We start from the raw sequence: 7,785 nt of genomic DNA, 5'->3' as shown, positions 1-7,785 counted from the left end.
AATTCACTTGTTTAAAGTTTTCGTTCTGTTGATATCGATACATTTGGAAAACTTTGCTCTTCCACAGACTTCTGCGAAAAAAAACATTTTTTGGTATCCAATACTTGTACCCGATCAAAATGGAGGTGCTTAAAGGCTCAGGTCAAACGCTAAAAAGTAAACACAGGTGTCTATTAACCGTTTTTGAACGTTTTGGCGGCATTGCCTTTCTTGGTTCGCAAATATCTCGCTAGAGGTGCTAATCTATTTTGACAGTAAGCTCGCAGCAGTCGACACGAAGTTACTTTAAGAATAGGTAACGTTTATTATGGCAATCCGTTTTACCCCCCCCCCCCCCCCCCCAAAAAAAAAAAAAAAAAAAAAAAAAGATATCGGTCTTTTTTTCTGTTTCACTGCTATCGTCATCTACCGGTCGACAGCAGTAAAACAAAAAGAAAGGCCGCTATTATTTTTTTTTGGGGGGGGGGGGAGGGCGGGGGGGGGGGTTGTACAACGGATTGCCATAGATTATGGCAATCCGTTTTACACACAAAAAAAAAAAAAATTTCGCCAAAAAAAAAAAAAAAAAAATCACACTTTTTTCTTTTTTTCCGACACGTAGCCATCTACCGCTCAGACTCGTTATGACTGGCGTAGGCAATTTCAGTCCATTGGATTCCATTCGCAGTTAGTTCAGTAGCGTGGATGGAGAATAACGCGTGGCTGGAGGAACAATTGAAAAATGGATAAGATAATAAAACAAAAAAATGGTAAGTATAAACATTATTATATTGGTTTTCAATTATTAATTATTGTTTATTAGATCAAATTATGAAGCTGCAGGCCCAGTTATTGGAACAACACAAAATATTAGATAACAACAAAGCTAGGGATCGTAGGCCTAATACGTAATGATTCTATTTATTTGCTTTTATTCATTCGTGTTTTGTAGCTCAAATTTTGAGTCTACAAGCTCAGCTAGGGGAAAAGAACAAATTGGAACAGAACAGTTTCCAAACAGTGAAGGAGGTTTTTCAAAACTCATCCCTAACTGAACATGAGGATGAGTTGGCATTAGGCGAACACAGCCAGGTACCTAAACTTTTCAAATAAGAATTCAAAATAAGTATAGAATTTTAACAAACAATTATTTATTGTTTAGTTATTCAGTCCACTGCCTGACAGTGTGTTAAAGTTAAATTCTGTTAGTGCTGCACTAAAAGAATTGTTAGTAATAAGCCCATGCAGTGAAGGAACTGAACAATTGTGGGAACGTATTTGGGCCGAAAATGGGTGTGATACAGAAACCCAGAAATGGCACAAGTTCAACATGAAACATGGATTAGGTACTTTTCGGTTTTTTGTCTATCGAAAAAGTATTTTTAATGCTATTATTTTACATTCACAGAATTTTAGCAGGGGATCAAGTCAAGTCTGGAAGTGTTACAGGATGGAAGAGTCAGCTTACAGTTGAAAAAAACACTGAGAGTGCATTACCATTAAGGTATGAGGTAAAGTAATAGGGTATGCACATTGTCTAATGAGAAGTACCATCTTGTGTGAATGAATCCTGTATAACAGCAATCCTTTATAGTTCTGTTATAGCTAGAAACCTCAAATAATTCTGCTTCCCTTGCTAAAGAACAACTTGTCCTTTACACTCAGAGTGTTGGTGAAGCTGGGTACTTAAATGGCCCTAAAGATGTTTCACTTCACTGGCATTGCAGCGATGAACATCATACATGGACTCTTTAGGTATGAAAGGAATTTTCTTGAAAAATTTTTGAATTTATGATGAAGCTTTTCTCCTCCTTTTTGCCAACCATGTCTAATCTACAAAAAAAAATTTATCCAATAGGAAAGGATTTTCAGCATACTGGGAACACAACTATCAACAATGCAACATTCTAGGGGTGTTATTTTATCCTTCAAGAGCCTTATACAATGATTTTCATCTACAATTTGTATGGCCTTTCCCGAGCTTCTGCCAGAAATTGAATCTGTGAGTCATGTAAGTCACATGAGCAACAATTGAGATGCTTAATGGTGTTGTTTTTCTTTTCTCAGTGTAGGTTAATAGTAACATTGGATCTGAAAAAATTCTTGTTTGGGGCATGACACTGAATAAATTGTAATGATTGGATGGATGACATGATATTTCTATACTTCATTCGGATTCCCGAGACGGTATTTGATATTTAAAAAATTGAAGTGCATATCTGGGCTCCCTTCCTTTCCGTAGCCCCGTTTCCCCTTGACTCGTAATAAGCCCGTAGGGGGTCATGCCCCTACTGTACGGTATATATAAAAATAACATATACCGAGGTTTGGAGGGCTCTGGCCGGAAAGGGGACGTGGGGGTCCGCTTAGTCCGATGATGTGTTCACGGAGGGCGACGTGGCTATCCACAAATCCGAACTAAAGGTTAATCGCTCCAGTAAAAATGTTCCATATCTTCGGCTCTTCTTCCGGCTTCTCTTAGCCAATCACCGGGTAATCTCCCCGGTGGGTCAACAAGGCAGTGTCTCCCCCTGCCTGGGTTGACGGCAACTTTTGAAAGGGCTATTGTGCCTTTTTAAAGTTGCAAAAATAATTGTAATGTGCAGAGAATTGTCAATAAAATTTTTTTTATAAAATATTTTTTGCAAAATTCGTTTCTTTCATTGTCTGTATTCGCTGTGTTCACACGTTACACTTTTTATATTTAGCTTGCTTAATTCACCTTTATTGTTTTTGTCACCTTTGATGGTAAGCATTGTTTACATTGGTTTATCGTTTATCTGTAAGTATTATTTATTACACTCTTTGAATTCTTCAACTTAGATTTAAGGAACAATCTGGATATTTTATGAAGTAATTTTGTATTTTGTTTTACTCGTATGGGAACCGATCCCCAGATATTCAGCGTGCAACGCCGATGCTCTAACATTGAGCCACGAGATATATTTAAATATTTTATTATCGCATATCATATGTTATCGTCTAGGATGTTTATGCAGTCTTTCACAACTATATGTTTATCTTTCTATTACTTCCATAAGGTTCTTAGCTCTGTGGTAGAGCTATTATCTGCAATACCTGTTACCCTGGGTTCAAACCTCAGTAGATGTGTAAAAATGAAGTAGAATAATGTAGAAGAGTATATTACAGAATTGCATTTCAGTTTTATTCTAAGTGTAAATGCAAGTCTACAAGTGACTAGAAAAAAAAGCCAATTTAAAATCATATGATTCGTGGCTCATTGGTAGAGCATCGGCGAGGTATACCGAACATCCAGGGTTCGATCCCTGGATAATAATAGAATGCTTACAGATAAACGATAAACCAATACCCGTCACCTTACCATCTAATGTGAAAAAAACAAATAAAGCAAAGCCAAAAAAAAAATTGATAAATGTAATATGTGAACAAAGCTAACACAGACAATGAAAGAAACGAATTTTGCAAAAAATATTTTATAAAAAAAATTTTATTGACAATTCTCTGCACATTACAATTATTTTTGCAACTTTAAAAAGGCACAATAGCCCTTTCAAAAGTTGCCGTCAACCCAGGCAGGGGGAGACACTGCCTTGTTGACCCACCGGGGAGATTACCCGGTGATTGGCTAAGAGAAGCCGGAAGAAGAGCTGAAGATTTGGAACATTTTTACAGGAGCGATTAACCTTTAGTTCGGATTTGTGGGCAGCCACGTCACCCTCCGTGAACACATCATCGGACGAAGCGGCACCCCACGTCCCCTTTCCGGCCAGAGCCCTCCAAACCTCGGTATATGTTATTTTTATATATACCGTACAGTAGGGGCATGACCCCCTACGGGCTTATTATGAGTCAAGGGGAAACGGGGCTTCAGAAAAGAAGGGAGCCCAGATATGCACTTCAATTTTTTAAATATCAAATACCGTCTGGGGAATCCGAATTAAGTATAGCAATGTCATGTCATCCATCCAATCAATACAATTTATTCAGTGTCTTGCCCCAACCAAGAATCTTTTCAGATCCAATGTTACTATTAACCTATATTGAGAAAAGAAAAACAACACCGTTAAACACATCAATTGTTGATCGTGGAACTTACATGACTCATAGATTCAACTTCTGGTGGAAGCTTGGGAAAGGACATACAAATTGCAGATTAACTTCATTGTATAAGGCTCTTGAATGATAAACTAGCACCTGTAGAATGTTGCATTGTTGATAGTTGTGTTCCCAGTACATGAAAATCCTTTCCTATTGGATAAAAATTTTTTTTGGTAGATAAGACCTGGTTGGCAAAAAGGAGGAGAAATTCTTCGTCATAAATTCAAAAAATCTTCAAGAAAATTTCTTTCATACCTAAAAAGTCCATGTATGATGTTCATCTCTGCAACGGCAGCAAAATTAAAACATCTTTAGGGCCATTTAAGTACCCAGCTTCACCGACACTCTGAACGTAAAGGACAAGTTGTTCTTTAGCAAGAGAAGCAGAATTATTTGAGGCTTCTAGCTGTGACAGAACTATAACCGATTGCTGTTACACAGCATTCATTCACACAAGATGGTACTTCTAATTAGACAATTTGCATACTCTATTACCTTACCTCATACCTTAATGGTAATACACTTTCAGTGTTTTTCAACTGTAGGCTCACTCTTCCATCCTGTAACACTTCCAGACTTGACTTGATCCCCTGCTAAAATTCTGTGAATGTAAAATAATAGCATTAAAAATACTTTTTCGATAGACAAAAAACCGAAAAGTACCTAATCCATGTTTCATGTTGAACTTGTGCCATTTCTGGGTTTCTGTACCACACCCATTTTCGGCAAAAAAATAGGTTCCCACAATTGTTCAGTTCCTTCACTGCATGAGCTTATTACTAACGATTCTTTTAGTGCAGCACTAACAGAATTTAAATTTAACACACTGTCATGTGGTGGACTGAATAACTAAGCAATAAATAACTGTTTTTTAAAATTCTATACTTATTTTGAATTCTTATTTGAAAAGTTTAGGTACCTGGCTGTGTTCGCCTAATGCCAACTCATCCTCACGTTCAGTTAGAGATGAGTTTTGAAAAACCTCCTTCACTGTTTGGAAACTGTTCCGTTCCAATTTGTTCTTTTCCCCTAGCTGAGCTTGAAGACTCAAAATTTGAGCTACAAAACACGAATGAATAAAAGCAAATAAATAGAATCATTACGTGTTAGGCCTACGATCCTTAGCTTTGTTATCTAATATTTTGTGTTGTTCCAATAACTGGGCCTGCAGCTTCATAATTTGATCTAATAAACAATAATTAATAATTGAAAACCAATATAATAATGTTTATACTTACCATTTTTTGTTTTATTATCTTATCCATTTTTCAATTGTTCCTCCAGCCACGCGTTGTTCTCCAGCCACGCTACTCAATTAACTGCTAATGGGATACAATTAACTGAAATTGCTTACATGCCTGTAATAACGAAACCGACTGATAGATGGCTACGGGTAGAAAAAAGAGAAAAAAGTGCGATTTTTTTTTTTTTCCGCCATTTTTTTTTTTTTTTATGTAAAACGGATTGCCATATGCCATAATAGATTGCTATTATGGCAAAAAGTTGATAAACGTAATGTGTGAACACAGCGAACACAGACAATGAAAGAAACAAATTTTGGAAAAAATATTTTATAAGAAAAATTTTATTGACAATTTTCTGCACATTAGAATTATTTTTGCAACTTTAAAAAGGCATAATAGCCCTTTCAAAAGTTGCCGTCAACCCAGGCAGGGGGAGACACTGCCTTGTTGACCCACCGGGGAGATTACCCGGTGATTGGCTAAGAGAAGCCGGAAGAAGAGCCGAAGATTTGGAACATTTTTACTGGAGCGATTAACCTTTAGTTCGGATTTGTGGGTAACCACGTCGCCCTCCGTGAACACATCATCGGACTAAGCGGACCCCACGTCCCCTTTCCGGCCAGAGCCCTCCAAACCTCGGTATATGTTATTTTTATATATACCGTACAGTAGGGGCATGACCCCCTACGGGCTTATTACGAGTCAAGGGGAAACGGGGCTACGGAAAGGAAGGGAGCACAGATATCCACTTCAATTTTTAAATAATTAATACCGTAATACGCGGGAATACACAGCCGACTGATGGAGGGAAGTTCAATTCCGTACTTCAAATTATTATAACTTTTTGTCATCACATCCCAACCAGAAACCTTCGCAGGTTCACTATTGCTATTAATCTAAATTAAGAAAATAAAACATAGATAAGCATAAGACGTTCTTATTGATATCGCTTACATGGTACATAAATTCATCATCTGCCATATTCCTGTAGATTCCTGGCAGGAGCTTCTAAAATGCTATGCAGTTGCAAATGATCACCATAGCCAAAACTTGAATACGAAAGTTTCGAAGAACCCTTCGTGTTGGACACAGAGATCTTCCATGGGCTTTCCGGTTGGACGTTCCATGCACCACAAAAAACAGATAGGTTACAAAGTTGGTTGTTTTGATCACTAAACGTTAAGATAAACAATGTACCTGGTCTCGGCAGTCTTGACAACAATTTCCATTATAATATCATATCACCTCATTTTATGGAAAAAGAATTTCGTAGGCGACAGTTCAGAATAGAAATGGTTGCACTCAAATCTATTGACAGGTGAGGATTAAGGAATGTCGCCTTAGGGAGTGCAAACCGCGATTTTCAAAACTATTAAATGCTTGTTAGCCATTGAAAGATTGCTGGCTGACGCAGACAATCGTTTGGGACATGATTAATGAGCTGCTTTGTGGATAAAGCTCGTTTTTTTTAGTCCTCTCCAGGATGACATGAATTCCAGCATGTTCTACACATGTATCAGCACTTAGCGATACACCAATTAAAACAATTTAAAAATTTAAAATAGTTCCACCTTTTAATGTTTTTGACTCCATGATTCATCTTCGTCGCAATTGTGAATGCAAGACAACTGACCTATGGTGATTTATTCATCGCACTTGCCATAACCGTTTTCCCAATGTATCAGCTTTTCTGCCAACAGTAGTTTACTAATACAACATTGGCAATTAAAATTAGAAAACTAAAAAAACTCAGCAGAAAAGCATTACCAGGGAGTAACATCTTGCATGTTGACGAAGAATCCTCAGTTTGTCATGTACATGGCAGAATATCCACATTGCCTGGATGGCCCAATCCTTTGCGTAATCACACAAATAGTAACTAAAACATATTGGATTGAAACAAAATTTAGATGAAGTTTTACCCAACAGCCGGCTGCACCTCTGAATTCCAAAACTATGTCTACACATTCACATCAAGCTTTTCCAGCATGTTTCACCTTTGGCATTTGTTTAAATCATTCCTTCAAAAATTTTTAATAAATGTAAATAAAGTAAACAATTGATATTTATGTGACATCGGAGTACCATTTGGCTGTCAATCATTCCATACAAAATAGGCATTTTGAAGAATCAGTGGCAGCAATCAAGTGCTACAATTTGAATATGGGCTAGGTGTTACAGTCGCTGAGGGCTCTCAATCCCTAAACTGAACCTTGCTCACTGATGTGACAATCTATAAAAGGATTTAAGTCTTAATTAATGAGACATGCAGGATACTGTATAAAATTATAGTAAAGATGGTACCAAATGCTGAGTTACTAGAAATTTTGCCTGGGAAATCTCCAACTGACCATGTGAAACATAAGTCAGCTGTACTGCATTTGCCAATCCAGTGTTCAAGTAACCATATTATCCAATCCATGTCTGAAGGAATGAATGAGAAAATTAAGTAGGAATCTGGCCGCTAGATGGCCATAGCTGT

At 37.3% G+C, this 7,785-nt stretch overlaps 1 long non-coding RNA gene across 1 annotated transcript; it reads right to left on the bottom strand.

Annotated features, from left to right (window-relative positions):
- Window positions 1-6,270: 6,270 nt before the first annotated feature.
- Window positions 6,271-7,641, bottom strand: LOC130699481 (uncharacterized). The gene is made up of 6 exons (XR_009003445.2): window positions 7,389-7,641; window positions 7,226-7,324; window positions 7,071-7,157; window positions 6,875-7,010; window positions 6,501-6,808; window positions 6,271-6,409 (listed from the first exon to the last, which is right to left on the bottom strand). It is a non-coding gene; the product is annotated as an uncharacterized LOC130699481 (long non-coding RNA).
- Between the last annotated feature and the right edge of the window lie 144 nt (window positions 7,642-7,785).

The sequence above is a fragment of the Daphnia carinata genome, chromosome 7 (assembly GCF_022539665.2).
Source record: "Daphnia carinata strain CSIRO-1 chromosome 7, CSIRO_AGI_Dcar_HiC_V3, whole genome shotgun sequence".
NCBI classification, from domain to species: Eukaryota; Metazoa; Arthropoda; class Branchiopoda; order Diplostraca; family Daphniidae; genus Daphnia; species Daphnia carinata.
Note: the sequence above shows the minus strand (reverse complement) of the source record. Positions and strands in the feature narration are given on the sequence as shown.